The 9,345-nt window shown below is 41.4% G+C and overlaps 1 pseudogene; it reads left to right on the forward strand.

Moving 5' to 3' along the window:
• Positions 1–323: 323 nt before the first annotated feature.
• Positions 324–2,285, forward strand: LOC129030434 (ralA-binding protein 1-like; annotated as a pseudogene).
• Positions 2,286–9,345: the final 7,060 nt, after the last annotated feature.

Consider the following 9,345-nt stretch of genomic DNA (forward strand, 5'->3'; position numbering starts at 1 on the left):
AGACTGGGCAATTTACAAAAGAAAGCGGTTTAATGGACTTACAGTTCCACATGGCTGGGGAGGCCTCACAATCAAGGTGGAAGGCAAGGAGGAGCAAGTCACGTCATCAATGGATGGCAGCAGGCAAAGAGAGAAAATTATGCAGGGGAACTCCTCTTTATAAAACCATCAGATAGGAGGTGGCTCCAGTGGCTGTGGTGGCAGCGTGAGTGCGAGGAGGTGGTGGCTGCGGTGGGGCAGGTGGTCGCGCGGTGGCGGGCACAGGTGTAATGGATAGGTAACAGAGGAGACCTCATCCCTTCCTAGTCAGGGCATCAATCAGCATGACCAAGTGCTTCCTGCCCCCCACCAGCAGCCCCAGTGAACACCACAAGGTGGAGCATGGCAGTGGGCTTACCCGGACCTCCAGCTCTGAAGAGATCAGCCCTACTAATTTCCTGGATTGTACCACACTGGCCAGCCCTCACCTCCCCATGTCATCCTCCACAAGCCTCCTGATACAGTGTCTGATGATGAGAAAGACCATGGGAAGAGAAAAGGAAATTTTAAGAAAAAGGAAAAGAGGACTGAAGGCTATGCAGCCTTTCAGGAAGATAGCTCTGCAGATGAGGCAGAAAGTCCTTCTAAAATAAGGAGGCCCACGGGAATCCATGTGTTCAAGAATCCCAGCTTTTCTAAAAAGAAGGAGAAGGATTTTAAAATAAAAGAAACCCAAAGAAGAAAAGCATAAAGAAGAAAAGCACAAAGAAGAAAAAAAGAGAAGTCAAAAAAAAAAAAAAGTCAAAAGACTTGACAGCAGCTGATGTTGTTAAAACAGTGGAAGGAAAAGAAGTAAAAGAAAAAGCCATTTCAGGAGCCAGAGGTGCCTGAGATTGATGTTCCAAGTCTCAAACCCATTTTTGGAATTCCTTTGGCTGGTGCAGTAGAGAGGACCATGATATATGACGGCATTTGGCTGCCAGCTGTTTTCTGTGAATTACGTAGAGAAGTATGGCATGAAGTGCGAAGGCATCTACAGAGTATCAGGAATTAAATCAAAGGTGGATGAGCTAAAAGCAGCCTACGACCAGGAGGAGTCTACAAACTTGGAAGAATATGAGCCTAACACTGTAGCCAGTTTGTGGAAGCAGTATTTGCGAGACCTTCCAGAGAATTTGCTTACCAAAGAGCTTATGCCTAGATTTGAAGAGGCTTATGGGAGGACCACGGAGACTGAGAAAGTGCAGGAATTCCAGCGTTTACTCAAAGAACTGCCAGAAGGTAACTGTCTTCTGATTTCTTGGCTCATTGTGCACATGGACCATGTCATCGCAAAGGAACTGGAAGCAAAAATGAACATACAGAACATTTATATAGTGCTCAGCCCAACTGTGCAGTTCAGCAACCTAGTCCTGTATGTGTTCTTCACACATGTGCAAGAACTTTTTGGAAATGTGGTTCTAAAGCAAGTGACGAAACCTCGGCGATGGTCTAACGTGGCCACAATGCCCACGCTGCCAGAGACCCAGGCAGGCATCAAGGAGGAGATCAGGAGACAGGAGTTGCTTTTGAATTGTTTACATCAAGATCTGCAGGGTGGGATAAAGGATTTGTCTGAAGAAGAAAGATTATGGGAAGTACAAAGAATTTTGACAGCCCTCAAAAGAAAACTGAGAGAAGCTAAAAGACAAGGGTGTGAAACCAAGATTGCACAAGAGATAGCCAGTCTTTCGAAAGAGGCTGTTTCCAAAAACGAGATGAATGAAAATGAAGAAGTTATAAATATTCTCCTTGTTCAGGAGAAAGAGATCCTGACTAAACAGGAGGAGCTCCTGGCCATGGAGCAGTTTCTGCGCCGGCAGACTGCCTCAGAAAAAGAAGAGATTGAATGCCTCAGAGCCGAGATTGCGGAAATTCAGAGTCGCCAGCAGCAGGGCCTAAGCGAGACTGAGGAGTACTCCTCCAAGAGCGAGAGTGAGGATGAGGAGGAGCTGCAGATCATTCTGGAAGATTTACAGAGACAGAACGAAGAGCTGGAAATAAAGAACAACCATTTGAATCAAGCAATTCACTAGGAGAGTGAGGCCATCATCGAGCTGCGCATGCAGCTCTGGCTGCTCCAGATGCAGCCAGACAAGGCCGAGCAGCAGGCGCAGGAGGCCAAGGAGCCCACGTGGCGCGGGGGTGCCATCCAGCCACACAAGGATGGCATCCTCGAGCTAATAGCAGCTAAATAGCCACCAAAGGCAGGCAAGAAGCCAGCAAAGCCATCGCCCAGCAGGGACGGGAAGGAGACGTCCATCTGAGCAGCCTCCGTGGCCGTCCGGAGTCCATGAGACTGAAAGGACTCGTGCATCTTACTGTAACCCGGGGGCCAGGCCGGCTCTTTCACTGTACATTCTGTAAAGGTGTCATCTCCTCTCAGACTCTTCCTCTGTCACACGTCTGACTCCTTCGCGTCAGGCTTAGGTTCCATGGAAGGATGAAGCAGTGGGCTGTAGGGACAGATGAGTTTTCCACACAGTGTCAGCATATTTGAAGATTAATTTTCTTCCTTAACTGGAAATAACTATTTTAACCCTTGAGTGGCTTCTTTTTAAACCACAAATCATCTTTCTTTGCTTTTTTATCACAGCAGAATCAGGATCATTCAAGGGGGGAACCACACCAGGTCAATGCTGCGCCCTCCGTGGTCTCTGGCACTTTCACTCTGCTTGTGCCTTCAACACCTTGGTGCAGATCCCTATGGGGGAGCTACCTCAGGTTCTCTGACTGGTCAGAGCAGCACCTGGCCCACCCTCCTAACTCTTTCCTTCTGCAGTTCTAAACCACAGTCCGTAAGCCAGAGTCACCAGGACGGCCTATCTGGCCACAGACGGGCGGCCTATGGAGCCAGCCCCCCCACCCCAGGCAGCGCAGGCCAGCCGAGAGGCCGCCCATTCCCGCCGGTTTCTTACTGTGGGGACCAGCAAAGGCCTTCTCACTGGGTTGATCAGAGGTAGTCACCTTGGCCTGGTGCATCCACAGAGGATGTTGCTCAAACCAGAAATCTTTTAAATGACTGACCTTCCTTAAAAACAGAATGACTCTGATTGCTTGCTTGGGCTAAAATGTACATGTCTTCTTGCCTGAATAAGCCATATATATGCTCTTAAACAAAAGTTTGAAATTATCCATATGGTCTCAGTGAACCTACTGGGGGACTCCCAATTGACAAGATTGAGCAATAAAAAAAATTCCTTTCCTTTGAATGATAGCCGTGGTTCACCCCGTCCCATTTTCTTGTTTCTGGTCCATCCAATGAGATGGATGCTGTGATGCTCTGAAGCTTCTGGGAGGCCAGACTCTGGAGGCAATGTGCTGCAGGCACACTCTGTCACGGTGAATAGCACCAAGAGACAGGCCAGGCTTGTGGCTCAGAAGACAAACCCCATACACACTCAAGGAAATGAAAACAAACCCCACACGAGGGCGCTCTCCTCCTCCTCCTAGGTAGTATTTATTTTCAGCACCTGTTTGATGCAGTTTTTAATCCTCTACATATTGCACTGTTGTGACTCGTTGGCCATTATTTGATTTTTGTACGAAAAAAAAGCTTTGTTATAGAAATCAGCATATTATTTTTTAAATCTGAAGATAAGATATTCTGGTGACTGAAAGTATGGTCAGGTGTCAGATATAAATGTGCAAATGCCTTCTTGCTGTCCTGTCGGTCTCAGTACATTCACTTTATAGCTGCTGGCAATATCGAAGGTGTCTTTTTGGTTTGTGTAAACTCTAATTTCTATCAAGGTGTCATGGATTTTTAAAATTAGTATTTCATTACAAATGTCTCAGCATTGGTTAACTCATTTTTGCCAGGACCATTATTGATCAAGCAAATAAATTCAGCCATTTGGGAAAAAGAAAAAAAAAACCATCAGATCTCGGCAGACTTATTCACTATCATGAGAACAGCACAGGAAAGACTTGCCCCCCATGATTCAATTAACTCCCACTGGGTCCCTCCCACAACACGTGGGAATTTAAGAAGAGATTTGGGTGGGGACACAGCCAAGCCATATCATTAGAAAATACTTTCAGATGAATGAAAATGAAAGTAAACATACCAAAACTTATTGGGATGCACTGAAAGCAATGCTCAGAAATTTATAGCTGTCAATGTCAACTTTTAAAAAGAAAAAAAAATCTGAAATCTAACCTACTCTTTCACCTTAAGAAACTGTAAAAAGAATAGCAAATTAAACTCAAAGCAAGATGAAGAAATAATAAAGAGTAGAAACAAATGAAGGAGAAAATAGGAAAACAATAGAGAAAATCAACTAATGAAAAGTTGGTTTTTCAGCCCAGATGTCCAACAGTGATAGACTGGATTAAGAAAATGTGGCACATATACACCTTGGAATACTATGCAGCCATAAAAAATGATGAGTTCATGTCCTTTGTACGGACATGGATGAAGCTGGAAACCGTCATTCTCAGCAAACTATTGCAAGGGCAAAAAACCAAACACCGCATGTTCTCACTCATAGGTGGGAATTGAACAATGAGAACACATGGACGCAGGAAGGGGAACATCACACACTGGGGACTGTTGTGGGGTGGGGGGAGGGGAGGGATAGCATTAGGAGATATACCTAATGCTAAATGACGAGTTAATGGGTGCAGCACACCAACATGGCACATGTATACATACGTAACAAACCTGCACGTTGTGCACATGTACCCTAAAACTTAAAGTATAATAATAATAAAAAAAAGAAAAGTTGGTTTTTTCAAAAGATCAGCAAAATTGATATGCCTTTTCCTAGACTGACCAATAAAAAGGGGAATCAAATTACTAAAATCAAGATTGAAAGAAGGAGCATTATTACAAACCTTACAGAAACAAAAAAGGTCATATGTCAATTGTATGCCAACAAATTAGAGGACCTAATGGAATATACAAATTCCTAGCAAAACAAACAGGTAAATTAACTCAAGATGAAATAGAAAATTCGGATCAAACCTTAAGAAGTAAGAGATTGAATTAGTAATTTAAAGTTTTCCTACAAAGACACAGCCTACTTAACTTCACTGTTAAATTCTACCAAACATTTAAAAAAGAATTAATACCAGCATGTCCACAAACACTTCCAAAAAACAGAAGAGGATGAAATACATCCTGTATTCATCCATTTTCATGCTGCTGATAAAGACACACCTGAGACTGGGCAATTTATGAAAGAAAGAGGCTTAATACACTCACAATTTGATGTGACTGAGGAGGCTTCACAATCACCTCAGAAGACAAAAGACACATCTCATATGGCGGCAGACAAGAGAAGAGAATGAGAGCCAAGCAAAAGGGGTTTCCCCTTATAAAACCATCAGATCTCATTAGCCTTATTCACTACCACGAGAACAGTGTGAGGGAAACTGCCCCTATGATTCAGTTATCTCCCACTGGGTCCCTCCCACAGCATGAGGGAATTATGTAAGCTACAATTTAAGATGAGATTTGGGTGAGGACACAGCCAAACCATATCACATCCCAACCCATTCTCTGAGGTCAGTATTACCCTGATACGAAAACCAGATTGAGACATCACAAGAAAACAAGAAACCAATACTTCTTATGACTATAGACACAAAAACTCTCAACAGAATACAAGGAAACTGAATCCAGCAACATATTAAAGAATTGTATACTATAGCCAAGTGGATTGTGTCCAGGAATTAAAGGTTGCGTTAATATATATCAGTAGGACAAAGGACAAAATCATATGACTAAATAGAATCAGAAAAAGCAGTTGACAAAATTTAACTCCCCTTCATGATAAATGCATGCAACAAACTAGGAATAGAAGGCAACTTCCTCAACCTGATAAACATGATCTACAAAAACCCACAAATAACATCAAGAGAAAAGACTAAAAACTTTCCCTCTGAGGTCAGGAACAAGACAAGGATGTCTGTTTTCATCATGTCTATTCAACATTCTGCTTTCATCAGTTTTTTTCAACATTTTACTGGGGCTCTAGCCAGGACAGTTTGGCAAGAAAAAGAAAGCATCTGTATTGGAAAAGAAGAAGTTAAGCTATCTCTGTTTGCAGATGGCATAATCTTGCACATAGAAAATCCCAAAGTCTCCACCAGAAAACTATTAGAACTAATACATGAGTTCAGGAAAATTACAGGCTATAAGATCAAGATATAAAACAATTGTATTTTTCTAGACTAGCAAAGAACGACCTGAAAATGAAATTAGGAAAATGATTATATTGAAAATAGCATATAAGGGAATAAAATTATTAGGGATAAATTTAACAAAAGAGGTTCAAAACATATACTCTAGAAATATTTTTGAAAGAAATTAAGGAATACCTAAATAAACGTAAATGCATCCTATGTTCATATATCAGAGGACTTAATACTGTTAAGATATACTCTCCATATTGATCTACAACTTTATTGCAACCCTCATCAAAATTCCAGCTGGCTTCTTGGTAGAAATAGCCAATCTGAAGCTAAAATTCACATGAAAATGTAAGACACTCAGAGTGGCCAAAACAATCTTCAAAAGGAAGATCAAAGTCTGAGGAATCACACTTCCTGATCTTAAAATGTACTACAAAGCCACAGTAATCAAGACAGCATGGTAACAGCATAAAAACAGATATATAAATCCGTGAAATAGAATTGAGAGTCCAGAAATAAGCCCTCACATTTATGGCCAATTGGTTTCCAAAGTGCTAAGACAATAAAATAAAAAAGGAATAGCCTTTTCAATAGATGGTACTGAGACAACTGGATATCCACATGCAAAAGAATGAATTTAGATGCCTCTCTCACACTTACACAAAAATTAACTCAAAATGGACCATAGACCTAACAAGAGCTAAAACTAAAAATCTAGTAAAAACATAGGCATAAATCTTGTAACCTTGGGTGAGACAGTATCTTCTTAGATATGCCACCAAAAGCACAAGCAACAAAAGAAAAAATAAATAAATTTAAAAAAAATTGTGCTTCAAAGGATACTATCAGGAAAATGAAGAGAAAACTCACAGAATTTTTTTTTTGCAAATCATATATATGTGTATTAGTCCATTTTGCATTAGTATAAAGGAATACCTGAGACTGGATGATTTATAAAGAAAAGAGGTTTATTTTGGCTCACGGTTCTGCAGGCTGTTCAAGCATGGGTCTGGCAAGCATGGTGCTAGCATCTGCTTCTGGTCAGAACCTCAGGAAGCTTTTATTCATGGTAGAAGGTGATGGGGGAGCAGGTATGTCACACGGTGAGAAAAGGAGCAAGAGAGAGAGTGGGGAGATCCCCAATTCCTTTTAACCAGATCACACATGAACTCATAGAGTGAAAACTCACTCATTACCATGAGGGGGGCACCAAGCCGTTCATGAGGGATCCATCCCCATGACCCAAACATCTCACACTAGGTCCCTCCTCCCACATTGGGGATCACATTTGAACATGAGTTTTGGAGGGGACAAACATCCAAACTATAGCAATATGATAAAGGACTAACATCTAGAATATCTACAGAATTCTTACAGTGTAATAATAAAAAGACAAATAGCCCAATTTAAATATGGGTAAAGGGTCTGCATAGACATTTTCCAAAGAAGATATACACATGGCTGATAAGCACATGTAAAGAAGCTGAACATCATTCATCAGTAGGGAAATGCAAATGAAAATCACAAAGAAATACCTCTTCACCCCAGCCAGGATGGCTATAATGAAAAAAGACAATAACAAGTGTCGGTGAGTTGTGGAAAATGGAGCCCTTGCACATTGCTGGTGAGAATGTAAAATGGTGCAGTTGCTTTGGAAAACTTTTTGGCAGGCTGGGCGTGGTGGCTTACGCCTGTAATCCCAGCACTTTGGAAGGCTGATGCAGGCAGATCACCTGAGATCAGGAGTTCGAGACCAGCCTGACCAACACGGTGAAACCCGGTCTCTACTAAAAGTACAAAAATTAGCCTGGTGTGGTGGCATGCTCCTGTAATCCCAGCTACCTGGGAGGCTGAGAAGGGAGAATCACTTGAACCAGGGAGGCGGCGGTTGCAGTGAGCCAAGATCATGCCACTGCACTCCAGCCTGGGCGACAGAGCAAGACTCCGTTTCAAAAAAAAAAAAAATACTGTTTGGCGGTTTTTAAAAACGTTAAATGTAGAGTTAACATATGACCCAGCAATTTCACTCCTAGGTATATACCCAAGAGAAATGAAAACATATGTCTATGCAAAAACTTGTACGTTAATGTTCAAGACATTGTTATTTGTAATAGCCAGAGTAGAAAAATCACACATTTCCATCAAGTGGTGAATGAACTTTTATTTTATTTTTATTTTTTTGGGACAGGGTTTCACTCCTGTCACTCAGGCTGGAATGCATGGTGCAATCTTGGCTAACTGCAGCCTCTGCCTCCCGGGTTCAAGCAGTTCTCCTGCCTCAGCCCATGGTGAGTTTTGTGATATGTGAAATTATATTTCGATAAAGGTGTTATCTGAAAATGTGGATGTGGGCCAGATGTGGTGGCTCACACCTGTAATCCCAGTACTTTGGGAGGCCAAGGTGGGTGGATCACAAGGTCAGGTGTTCAAGACCAGCCTGGCCAACATAGTGAAACCCTGAACCTACTAAAAAAAAAAATACAAAACTTAGCCAGGCATGGTGGCATATGCCTGTAATCCCAGCTACTCGGGAGGCTGAGGCAGGAGAATTGCTTGAACCCGGGAGGTGGAGGTTGCAGTGAGCTGAGATCATGCCACTGTACTCCAGCCTGGGTGACAGGGTGAGACTCCGTCTCAGATAGATAGATAGATAGATAGATAGATAGATGATAGATAGATAGATAGATGATAGATAGATAGATAGATAGATGATAGATAGATAGATGATAGATAGATAGATGATAGATAGATAGATAGATAGATGACAGATAGATAGATAGATAGATGATAGATAGATGATAGATAGATAGATAGATGATAGATAGATAGATAGATAGATGATAGATAGATAGATAGATGATAGATAGATAGATGATAGATAGATAGATGATAGATAGATAGATAGATGATAGATAGATGATAGATAGATAGATAGATGATAGATAGATGATAGATAGATAGATAGATGATAGATAGATAGATGATTGATAGATAGATAGATGATAGATAGATAGATAGATGATAGATAGATAGATAGATGATAGATAGATAGATAGATGATAGATAGATAGATGATAGATAGATAGATGATAGATGATAGATAGATAGATAGATAGATGATAGATAGATAGATAGATAGATGGTAGATAGATAGATAGATAGATGATAGATAGATGATAGATAGAT

The sequence above is a fragment of the Pongo pygmaeus genome, chromosome 12, assembly GCF_028885625.2.
Source record: "Pongo pygmaeus isolate AG05252 chromosome 12, NHGRI_mPonPyg2-v2.0_pri, whole genome shotgun sequence".
NCBI classification, from domain to species: domain Eukaryota; kingdom Metazoa; phylum Chordata; class Mammalia; order Primates; family Hominidae; genus Pongo; species Pongo pygmaeus.